Genomic DNA, 11,624 nt, shown 5'->3' with positions numbered 1-11,624 from the left:
AGACATACTAAGAACAATGATGTAGATGAATGGACTAGCTCTTCTGTTTTTGGCTAAACTTAGCCCAAATCCTCAGGGATCGTCATATAAATATTGTCAACAACCAGATTTTTAAAAAAATGATTCAAATGATAATGATAAATTCACCTTGTGTTAACGGGCAGGCAGAATAGAACAAAATGAGCATTCTGGGACTGTTCAGTTACTGAAGAATATTTGAAATTATTTGCGGAATGGATCCAAATCATGACCCTATTCTATAACTACACGAAAATATATATTTATGGGAAATAACATCTTTTTATGATCTTAATAACGTTCTAAGTTTGCTTGCGAAATAAGTTATAAACAAATCACGATGTGCGACGAAATTCGTAATGTCTTACCTATTATAAAATTTGTGTTTTGCCATATCAAACGCTGGAAAAATATGTAGTCAAAGTGAATAACGGAACTGATTAGTTTGACAACCGTGGGCCCTATTGCCAAATTTGAGCATGTGATATATTTAGCTTGGGGGATTAGCAAAGATAATAATATAAAATTAAAAAACCCACACTATACAAGCTATTTAATAACACTTTGGGGTTTGCATGTGAAGATATCTTTGTGTACAATATTTGTGAATGTATGTGTCTGTGTAAAAGTGTGTGTGTGTGGTGTTTAAGTAAGCGACCATATGGAAAGATCAGGACGTAAAGCAATTTAAGATAATTTTAATACTCCAGGTAAGGTATTGATGTAGGAGTATATATATATATATATATATATATATATATATATATATATATATATATATATATATATATATATATATATATATATATATATATAGATATATATATATATATATCCACATAATGACATAGAAATAGAAAATTCCTTTTGGAGAGAAGAGTCATGGTGACCTATAATTTGTTGTTTACAAGTATGATGAATATAAGGGTCATGGTGACCTAGACTATTCTTGTTAATTTTAGGGAATATTAGGGTCTTTGTTGTCGGGAATTTTATTTTATCTTTTGGGGTGTCGGACGCTGGGTTTGCAAACAGTAATCTGTGGAAGGCAACCAGAAGAGACACGGTCCGGACCATTTACAAGTTTCTACTAACTAGCGATTGTTTCACCCGAGTAACCTCACACACACACACACACACACACACGTACCTCCTACAATCCCTCGGAGGATTGCACAATTGTATTTCTGGCATTAGAAACAAACGTATACTTGTGTTGTTTTTAAAATTCAGAATTCAAACCCGAATAGATCAGAATTAGGGCCATGCATATACGTACCCAAACAGAAATATCTGGTAATAATAAAGAAAGGAAATAAGGGAAAATAAGCAGCCTTCATCAAAGCCAATATATCATGATATGCCATTGGAAGACATTAATTTGAACATTTTCTTGAAGACGGTGTTTTGGGTAAAAGAAACAAATACAGCTGCTTGATTCCAAATAATTCAAGGCTATGGTATTTTGAGCTCTTATCAATGTTCAAATACCTGTGGAATGTGGACTTCAGGTAGTCCCATTATTTCATATTGTTCACGTTAGACTGAATGTATTGCCCAGTGTAGAGGTATTTATTTTGACCATTTGACTCAGTCACAGATTTCATTTGTTAAAGATATAATATGATTTTCTGGAAAAGTGAGTACAGTTATGTGTCCTAAGGTACTGATAACTAGCATCGAACATGATCATGTTTTGGCTGCTTATAGAGACGACCTGCTTGATACCACGGAATAAATAACCAGATTTACTGAAAATTGTAATCAAAAGAACATCTTTATTTTATATTAAAAAGTTGTCCACAAAAGAAAGATACAGCTATGGTGAAAACTCTCGCTCAAACATTTATCTAGAGTTCGTGTGTTCCTTAGTCGAACTGAGCAAGTCGACTGTGTGGGGACAAATTTCTGTCGATCTACGAAAAGCACATTAGTTTGGGCCAGAGAACAATTAGTTAGATTTATGGGGACAGGCGCTTGTTAAATCGCTATACTGCAATGATTTCTAATGTCTGGTTGGTAGAGGTAGAGATTTTTAAATTAAGCATTCGTTTACTTAACCGCGAGACGGACTATTATTCCAGAAACAGTTATTCGAAAACCTAGGGAAAGCTGACCGAAATTTTTGCGCCTAGTTATAAAAGGCGGTAAATATATTTAATCCAGATTGGTTACGCTAAATTGGGGCGGTTTTCCCACACGAAATTTCCTAGCTTGAAATCTAAATAGTCTAATCTTTGCTGCAAGAGTAAAGGTACAGGGACTCCGAGAGTGAATTTTTAAGAAATTCTCTCGTGAAACATTTGTCCAAGGGACCGGATGTCTGGAAGGTCGACGGACACAATTTTGGCGGTAGAAGCGAGAAACGGTTGAAAGTACAAAGGTATTTGCGTCAGATTCATAAGATTCGTTGATACCAATATAACGATTTGCTTGAATTATTTGAAAATATTTGCATGAATTTATTAATTTAAATTCGTTGATCAATTATCTTGATGTGAGTGTAACTGTGTTGAATTTATCTATATGAATCGTACAATAATCTTCTTTATATAAGGTTGTCGATTGCTTGAATTTGTCGTCTTGTGTGTATAGGAATTAGGTTCTTAGAATTGCAGGTATTACTTTAGTTGATATGAGTTACGAGAATCCGTGTGTATTTACCGGTCTTAGGTAATTTCACGTATGATAAAGACTTGCGTACATATTGACTGAAATTAACGTTGTTAAGCCATGAAGTGTAATTTAATGTATGCTAAAGACTTGAATGTGTGTATTCGCTGAACATAAGGTAGTTCAGCCATATAATAAATTTCATTCATTCATTTGTATAATTGAGACTAGAACGGAACTGGTATGTCTCGTGTGCTGTTAATGCGAGTGATGAATTAGCCATTAGGAAGTACATTACGCTTATGAAACTAGGATTGTTTCGGTCTGCCATGCTTGGTCCGACTAAATAGCCTTATGTTTCTGTTTGAATGCCGATAGTAGTATCTGATAACGAGAGGGGAGGAATGTTCTCTTCACAGTAGGATAACCAACAGAAAGTTTAGGTTGTTTTCTGTTTGTTTTAAAAGGGGAAAATAGCTCTTCAGACGTATTCCCAGACGTATCCTCAGATGTACCTACGCACTGACGTATCCAAGTATCTGTGTATCTACATGCTTACATATCCACATACCCACACAAAGTTTGAGGGCCGAAAGGAGGCTAGACAATAGGGAGGTTGGGAGAGAAGAAGAAAATCCAAAGGCGGAAAGACAGAGAACAGCTGCAGTGAAATTAGAGTGAACCAGAGCTAAGCAGGTTATGCAATTGTACAAGGCAACGACTTCGATTGTTCAATCGATCGTCTGATGAACTAATTCTATCAGTAACACAGATCGGCTATTTTTATAAATATATTTGTGTTTTGAAATTCGATGAAAGATTTATTCCAAAAAGAAGTGTATATTCCTAATGTATTGTATTATCACCATTGTTTATGTAATTGATTTCATTTTGATCATTATGTACAGGGGCTCGGGTCATTATGTTTTCTATATCTGCTCAGATCTCTATTTATTCTACCTAAAAGTTTACTCGATCCGGGCAACAACACCGAGGGCGATCATCTCGTAGATAACGAGAACCGAATAAAGCGGACACCTTGAAAGAAGGTACTGTCCGCCAATCAACCCAATTCCCTTACAAGTGGGGTGTTACACCGACATAGCGATTTATTAAGTCGAGACTACGCGTTCTTAGGCTGAGATCATGAGTTTCGTAAGTCGAGATTTCTAGCTAAGTCGAAATCACAGCTTACTAAATCAAAATTAACCGCATATTACCCCGAGAACAGATAACAAAATGAAAAACACGAAAACAAACAAACAATAATACAGCAAGAGGCAGCCATAATCGTGACTTGTGGAACGAAATAAGTATCTACTGAAGCACTACATCGAGAATTAAGTTTTGAATCCAGACGACAAAAACACAGATTTATTAAAATATATTTTAATAAAACGACAACTGATTCAATCCCTCCCTATCTCACACTTCCCTACAGCACATCTCCCGATCTCACTCCTCTGATTCACCCAGCTGTTACTTAATATAAACAAGTTACAGTTAATACCAGTCTTTATTACAACTCGTTTCTTCCTTCGGCCACTCGAGAATGAATACATTATCCATTGCGAATCGGCAGACTGACTCCATTAAACCTTCAAAAGCACATTAGCACTCGTGTTCCCAGACACCTTTCTTTTATCTGGAGATAAATTTAACATTTTTTTATGCCATACTTAGACAAATTGCAGTTCACTTATTATAATCGAATCACCTCTTTGGGGATACGAATATATTGAAAGTGCACACAATTTATTTTCCACTCCACTTGCTTTTATTACCAACACCAACGTATCTAACTCTTTCAATCCCTCACACCATATGGTAAAAGTCAAATAGATGTACCTAATCGCACATGTTACTAACAAGCATGCACTTGCACAGGTCATGAACAGTTGTAAACAGCAAGTATCCAGTTTTCCAAATGATTCGCATTCGCAACGAATCGCTCTGGAAGGAAGTACTGTGTAATTCTAATTTCGATCTTATGTTCCTAAATGCTACTGTTGAACCAAGATACTCTTCACCAAGACTATTCAAAATTTGTTTGGTCATTAAAACTTACTGTCAACCGACATATGTTCTTATCTGTTTACAATTCATGCATCGTCAAGCGTGGAGAACCTTGCAGGTCATGGCTTTTGTCTTAATCCTTTACCTTCTATATGGCATATCTTGCTATGTTCATGTTTAAATTCATTAAATAAAATGCATTTTAAATAGGCCAGACTCAGAAGTTACTAAATCGAGATCATGGGTTACTAAGTCAAGATGATTTATTAAATCGAAATTATGAGTTACTAAATCGAAATTATGAGTTACTAAATCGAAATTATGAGTTACTAAATCGTGGTCATGAGCTAAAAGAAGTAGAAGGTACGTTGTATGATGCATTTCAATAGTTTGTAGCCAATCAGTATTGTTACAGTTGGGACAATATATAATAATGCTAAGACCTTATCAATTTCAATTGATTAACTATATCTGAATGAAGACATACGGACAGAGACAGACAGATGGTCGAACCTACAGAAGGGTATTTAGGCAGACACACATATACCATAAATATTCATGCAACATACGTGCGTATTATGAATATCGTAAACCCATGTCTGGTGCATTATGGAATAGCAGACAATGCTTTATTATGTTTGCATTCGGATACAAATTATGCATGAACAATGTTTGCTTTTATATATTTTATATATCATCGTTGATATTGTTCTCAGAATTTACCTTTAACTAGAAATCATTAAAGCATAACCACAATGATCCGCGATAATATTAATGACAGTTGTTATTTGACTTGTGTGGTTAGGTACCTGCATGTGGCTTGAGGCGTATTTACACAGATGGTCTATAATCAAAATCATAATGTAAGCCTTTTTGTTTGGCGGCAGTATATTTTTCCACGTGTACCTGATGTATTTTATTACGTACATCATTAAATGTTTGATTTTATGACAATATTTATTTGCAACTATATATGATCCAATTTAGTTTTTGGCAGACGTGGAAAAATCAATTATTTAGACTACTGTCAGCCGTATTTGTAATATTGGTGAAGCACCAAGAGGCTTTCAGACATAAAAGATTTTCCACTAATATTTGTCCTCGATTTCAAGATCAAAAGGCAAGCTGATAACTATTAGCTGAGCCCTTTAAAAGCGGATGAGAAGACACCAAACCTAATAACAGATTTTGGATATTCGCATACAGTGTAGAAATAAAACTCACAGGAACACATCTACTTCAGTGAAAGTCAATATGCCTCAAGCAAAACAAGTCAAAACAAAACAACAACAGCAACAAAACAAAACAAACAAAACATTTCGTTCAATCTTCACAATACCAGTTTCATTTAAGCTTAGAAAAATGTGCACTTCCGAGAAATTGAACAAAGCCATCAATTGACAATATTTTTTCACCACTGAAGACGTGGTTAAGCAGCTTTCAAATCTAAGTACAGTCAAAGCAGTCATGACATCCTAACACTCTGCATCCTTAAAAACCCAGTCCTTTGCAGCATGTTTACCTCCTCTGATTCAGTCCCAACAGATTGGAAAAATGTTTCTGGTCATCACTTACTATAAATAGGTCCAAAAACCAAATTAGAGTAGTACAGTCCAATTTCTCTAACTTGTATATGCTATGAAATTCTGGAACACATTCTTGTGTCTAACCTTATGACCTACTTTGACACAAATCACCTATTGTACCAAAGTCAGCATTGACATTAAAACCTGCCTTGACAAAAATCACCTATTGTACCCATGCCCCCTTGGATTTAGAACGAAACTCAAATGTTAGTCTCAGCTCGTACGGTTGTCTTAATGGATCCATGATAGATTACAACATGTGATGAAAGTGGTGTCATTGTAGTGGACTTCAGTGATGCGTTTGACAAATTTGACCGCAAGAAACGCCTGTTGAAATTATACAAAATGGGGTTCCGTACTTTTAGAAAATCAGCACTATTCCAGCTTATTCATAAATCAGCACATTCAAGGTTTGAATTTATCTGGAACACCACTGGAGTACATTGGGAACTCTATACTTTTGGAATTGTGATAGAACTTTTAGGGCTATCTGTAATTTAATTTGCAATACTGTAAGTTATTTTAAACTTTTACTTTGCATTATAGGGAAATAAATTATTTGTTGAATTTATAAAGTATGTTGGTTTTAGCACTTTTCTGTTAATTTAAGACCATAGAATGCAAACCATGGGGACTAGAATGGGCCCTTTTGTCTAACCGAGAAAAAGTAAGATGGTTCCTTCTCAAGATTCCAGATAAATGTGGGGATGAATGTCCTCACTAACTAAGGATTAGTCTAAATCATGCAGGACAGAGTAGACATAACCATGTCCTGTAGAAGACCCAGAAATCCATGGTAGACCTGGTTCCTATAGACAGATTATACTTGTGCACTCTCCATCCTCTGCTGATAAACTGGAAACTGCACAGGTATCCTCTAACAGCTCCAATTTCTTATTTGATGCGAGTATGTCAACGTGCAATAACTAAAGCACCTGCAGATTTGAAATTTCGTTTTCAGATTTGTTTTATTGAATAAACTCTTATTTATGTTGAATGAATAATGACTTGAGTAAAATGCAATATCCAGAATCTTATACATTACTCTGAACCATTCTTATCAATTTTATTTCAGAGACTAATCCGATTACATACACATTTGCGAAAAAATTAATTTATTGAACATTTTCGGTTATCTAGTCATCTCCCAGATCCGAGAGATTGTTTTGTATAGCTTTTATGTTCATTTGATTTTTAGTTTATTCCTTTTAATGTGCAACATTGTTTCTTTAGAAACCTCAAATATACGATTTCGTCAAAATCAAGCAAAGGTTTCTAATTTGTTATTTAATTAAAAGGTCCATATGTCATGCATAAAGACAATATGTAGTGACACCATTTTTAAAGTGCGAATTGATACAAACCTACTGAGGTGTTACTGGCCACATTATAAGGAACATAAACAATTGACATAAACACTTATTGCTGAGTATGAAGATTCCTCAACATCTGAGGCAATTGCTAAAGCATGTATCCGATATTTCGCAGATAGTAATAGGAAAATTAATCAGAATCTGAACCGTATTTTCATTTACACACAAATAAGAAAACAAGCAGGTTGCCTTGGACCAGTCGAACTAAATTTCCTCTTTGCATGTATCGCCATGTATATCGTCTGGATCATTCAGATATATTAGGGTATGCGGACAAGTTTTATTCCTCTGCTAGAAAAATGTATTTCTTTTGTGTGACTACAGCTGAATATTTTGGTTAACACAGACACTGTGGGTAATACAGTCATTTGTTGCGGGTGCGGCCCGGAACAAGAATGAATATGACAACACATCATAGCGTCATTTACTCGTGAAATCCGACACTAAAACAGGCATACGTCCACATTTTATTTTAAGGATATTTCAGGCCGTAATGCGAGCACTGCCTGATAACACATTTTAGAAGATATTGAGGCAATACTCATCTTCACTCACAGCGGTGACTCAAAATATGCAATTCTTTCTCAGACCTAATACTCAAGTTGAAAACTTTCATATTTACGTAAGAGTCAATCACGTATCATTACAGAAAACCTGTGAGTAATAGTAGTATTTTTAGTAGTCTACGCATTAGTGGCGTTAGTTGCAGGAGTAATATTAGTATTTGGCATGTGGTAGAGGTTGTGGTAAGGATAATAGTATTCCACCTGTGGTGTTTATTAATATTACATTTGTAGTGGATATTTTAAATATTTCCAGAGACAATAGCGATTTTCACGTCAGTTTCTATGACCATCTGTGCATCAGCCGCTGTCTGCATTACCATATGGTACAATGCCATACATCTCTTTCTGACTGGGCAGTGGACTTATCCAGTAAATAATCAATTTTACTGACATATTTTGTTCATCATCGGTGTCAAAAGTTCAGTAGCTAAGCACAGCTGTCCATATTGTCACGATATAAAATCCCACTGGCAGGATAGTTTGTCTAAGCGAAGGCACAAACTGTGAACTATTCATAATTGAAAGCAACTCGAGGTAAGTCTACAAACGGCACTACATTAGGACTGTCCTCTCTCTTTCACGTCATGCAGTTACATCTTCTTACACACTGGTATATCTTGAAAGTACTATTTCACTGTTGTGACACACATTTTTAACGGTTTTACATAGAGTATGTTAATGTTTAAGAAATATCGTGAGTCTCCCCAAAACATTGTTGAGCGAAGTTTATTTTTATTGGAATATTACGGAGAAATACATTAATAATTTCAGCCAATTCAACAAACTCTAGGTGAACTGAACATGAATGTGCAAATCTATCCCTGTCTCAACCATCCAATCTGTTATATAAAACGTTTGGACAATTACATCTACTTTCTTTTCCAAAGCTGCATTCTCTCTCAGTTAAACATAGCAGCTTTGGACAAAAGGATACCATATATCTTGGTCACTGCTAATTAATATTATTTTGCATAATTTTGATATAGTCAAAATCAACGGTCGAATCCTTGTCTTTCCACGGCCCGACATAACGTTGTTCTTCACGCATGCGTAAAGGTCTGGTGAATAAGTCCTTGTGCCATATGCAACTGCACCTCTTTTTGTGTATTTGTTTGTTTATCTTCCTGTTGTTTAATGTTTCGCAATCTCTTTAGATAAACGGAGGTTTCCCTTCTAAACAAAATCTTGCAAATTCATTGATTGCGTGGGAGGAGCACAAATATGCAACGTTAAATCTTCATTTTCTCGCTTACTACCAGTGAGCGTCGCTACAGATGGATCATTAAAATTATAGATATTAAATGATTTAAAAATAATCATGAAAGTCTCAATTGTTTCAGAGAAGCACAGAAGAAAAATGAAAACAATTGTCGTTCTTCTTCTCCTTGTGTCCATGCTCGATTTAATTCTGGCACAACGAGGTAATTTTTGCACTGTGTTCTTTTTCTTCTAACAGTACGCCTGATCTATCTCTCTGTCTATAAATCTAAGCCCGCTCTTTAACATTTACATGTTGTATTAATTCATGAGATAAAATGTCCTGACCTTGAACGAAATGTTACCTCATTTGCATGCGATACCAACTGACAGAAACTATAGAGATAAACGTTAAAGATTAAGTTATCGTAAAGTAAGAAAACGACCCCAAAAAGAGATTGATGTTGTTATTGCTGTAGGGTTTAACACCATTTTTCAGCACAGGATAGGCTATACATGGCGGCCAGTATAACTAGTGGAGGAAGAACCCTGGAAAATCCCGGGAGTAATCACCGACCCACGAGAAGCTGCTGGCAAGCTTTCTTACGTACCCACGTTATCCAAAACAGGAAGATATAATGGGCGGTGGGCGCATTTAATAACAATGCGCACTCAGAGCAGTGTATTTCGTCTCCTATCTTATTATATACTTTCGTTTATTTTATTCCTAAAATCTAGTCTATGCTACATGAATTATTTATTCCTGTGGCTACCAGTTTTTTGTCTTTCTAACTTATCTACACCTCATGTATAAGTATTAGATTTCTATATATATATTTCAGTTTCAGTCCCGAACTCCATCGTACATAGAAATCTATTAGGTTTTGGGATCAAACCTCTTTATAATGTCGATGATGTTATTCAAAATAACAACGCAACTTTGACGAGTAATTTTAAATACCGAGAACTGCTATGCTATTTTAGAAACGATTTTGAATGCTTTTTCAAGTCTTGTGTTTTATGTAAGTACGTTGATCCAGAGGAGTGTTAAAAGTGAATTTTTTAAATTGCATTCTAGGTCCTCCAGGTCAGAAGGGTCTTCGTGGACGTGATGGAGTGCCTGGGCTTCCTGGAAGTCCTGGTCTAAAGGGTCGTCCTGGTCCTACTGGTTTGCCTGGTGTTCCTGGTCTTCCTGGTCCTTTAGGTCCTGCTGGTCCTCCTGCCAATAAGTAGACCTGGTCTTTCACCAATTTTTCCTGGTCCTTACAGAGAAGTTCGGCTGTTAGCACCCCAACTGATATAGTTATTGTTTCATCCGATACTTTTCACTGTTTCTAGTGAGGCTGAATGATAATACTATTGTTCTTCTTGCTGTTAGGTTGTCAACAATAATTGGAAAATGTCTTTGTTTATTATATATTATGCCCTTGTTTAGGGAAATGTTTAAACCAAATAAATTTCTGCTAAGTATACTTTATGCCAATAAGCAATTTATTTGAATAACATTTTAGGCTATGTTTTAAATAAAGCAATGAAGTATGGAATGAAGTTTTCATCTCAATCCTAATGTCAAGACTTATTGCCAACAATTTTGAAAGTTTTAATTAAAAGTAAATTTCTGCACACATATATTTACATTTTATCTTTTTTCCTCTTTTGCGTTCGATGTCTCCTCATTTATTTACCCTTTCCCTGTTCTGTTGCATCCCTACGATCACCTAGAGTATAGGTATGAAAATGCTAAAGCCATTAAGATAGTTTGCAATCACTATAAATCACACGTTAAGGTCTCAAATCAGTCTCGTTTACAAACGGTATTGTTGTAAGAGCTATGAGAACTCCTTATTCATTTTGAGAAAAGAACTGGAAAGCAGTAGCTCTTTCTCTCTCCTCTTTCTTTGGAGACATCTGCGGCACATTAAAAAACTCAGCAAATATATCTGCATCTATTTGTTACAATTTAGTTATCCATTTTGTCATGTCTGAGTGTAGCTTTACATGTGAATAAATGAAAATAGCCATTTTGTGTTATACACTTTTAAAGACAATATTTCCATGAAAAGAAACCAGATAGTACTTGACTAACTGTATATCAACATCTGTTCTACTCTTCTTTCTTTTCTATTCAACATTGTACATATCTACCTACCTTCGCTCCATCTCTCTTTCTCGGCCCAATCTAGCACAAACAGGAAAGTGTGAATAACTTACTATCATATGATAGGTGTCTGTACCAAATCGTCCAATGACAGAAG

The 11,624-nt window shown here is 35.4% G+C and overlaps 1 long non-coding RNA gene across 1 annotated transcript; it reads left to right on the top strand.

Moving 5' to 3' along the window:
- Positions 1-8,646: 8,646 nt before the first annotated feature.
- Positions 8,647-11,390, top strand: LOC149782224 (uncharacterized). The gene is made up of 3 exons (XR_016414571.1): positions 8,647-8,706; positions 9,513-9,593; positions 10,448-11,390. It is a non-coding gene; the product is annotated as an uncharacterized LOC149782224 (long non-coding RNA).
- Positions 11,391-11,624: the final 234 nt, after the last annotated feature.

The sequence above is a fragment of the Sinohyriopsis cumingii genome, chromosome 15, assembly GCF_028554795.1.
Source record: "Sinohyriopsis cumingii isolate HCF-2022 chromosome 15, ASM2855479v2, whole genome shotgun sequence".
Lineage (NCBI taxonomy): Eukaryota > Metazoa > Mollusca > Bivalvia > Unionida > Unionidae > Sinohyriopsis > Sinohyriopsis cumingii.
Note: the sequence above shows the minus strand (reverse complement) of the source record. Positions and strands in the feature narration are given on the sequence as shown.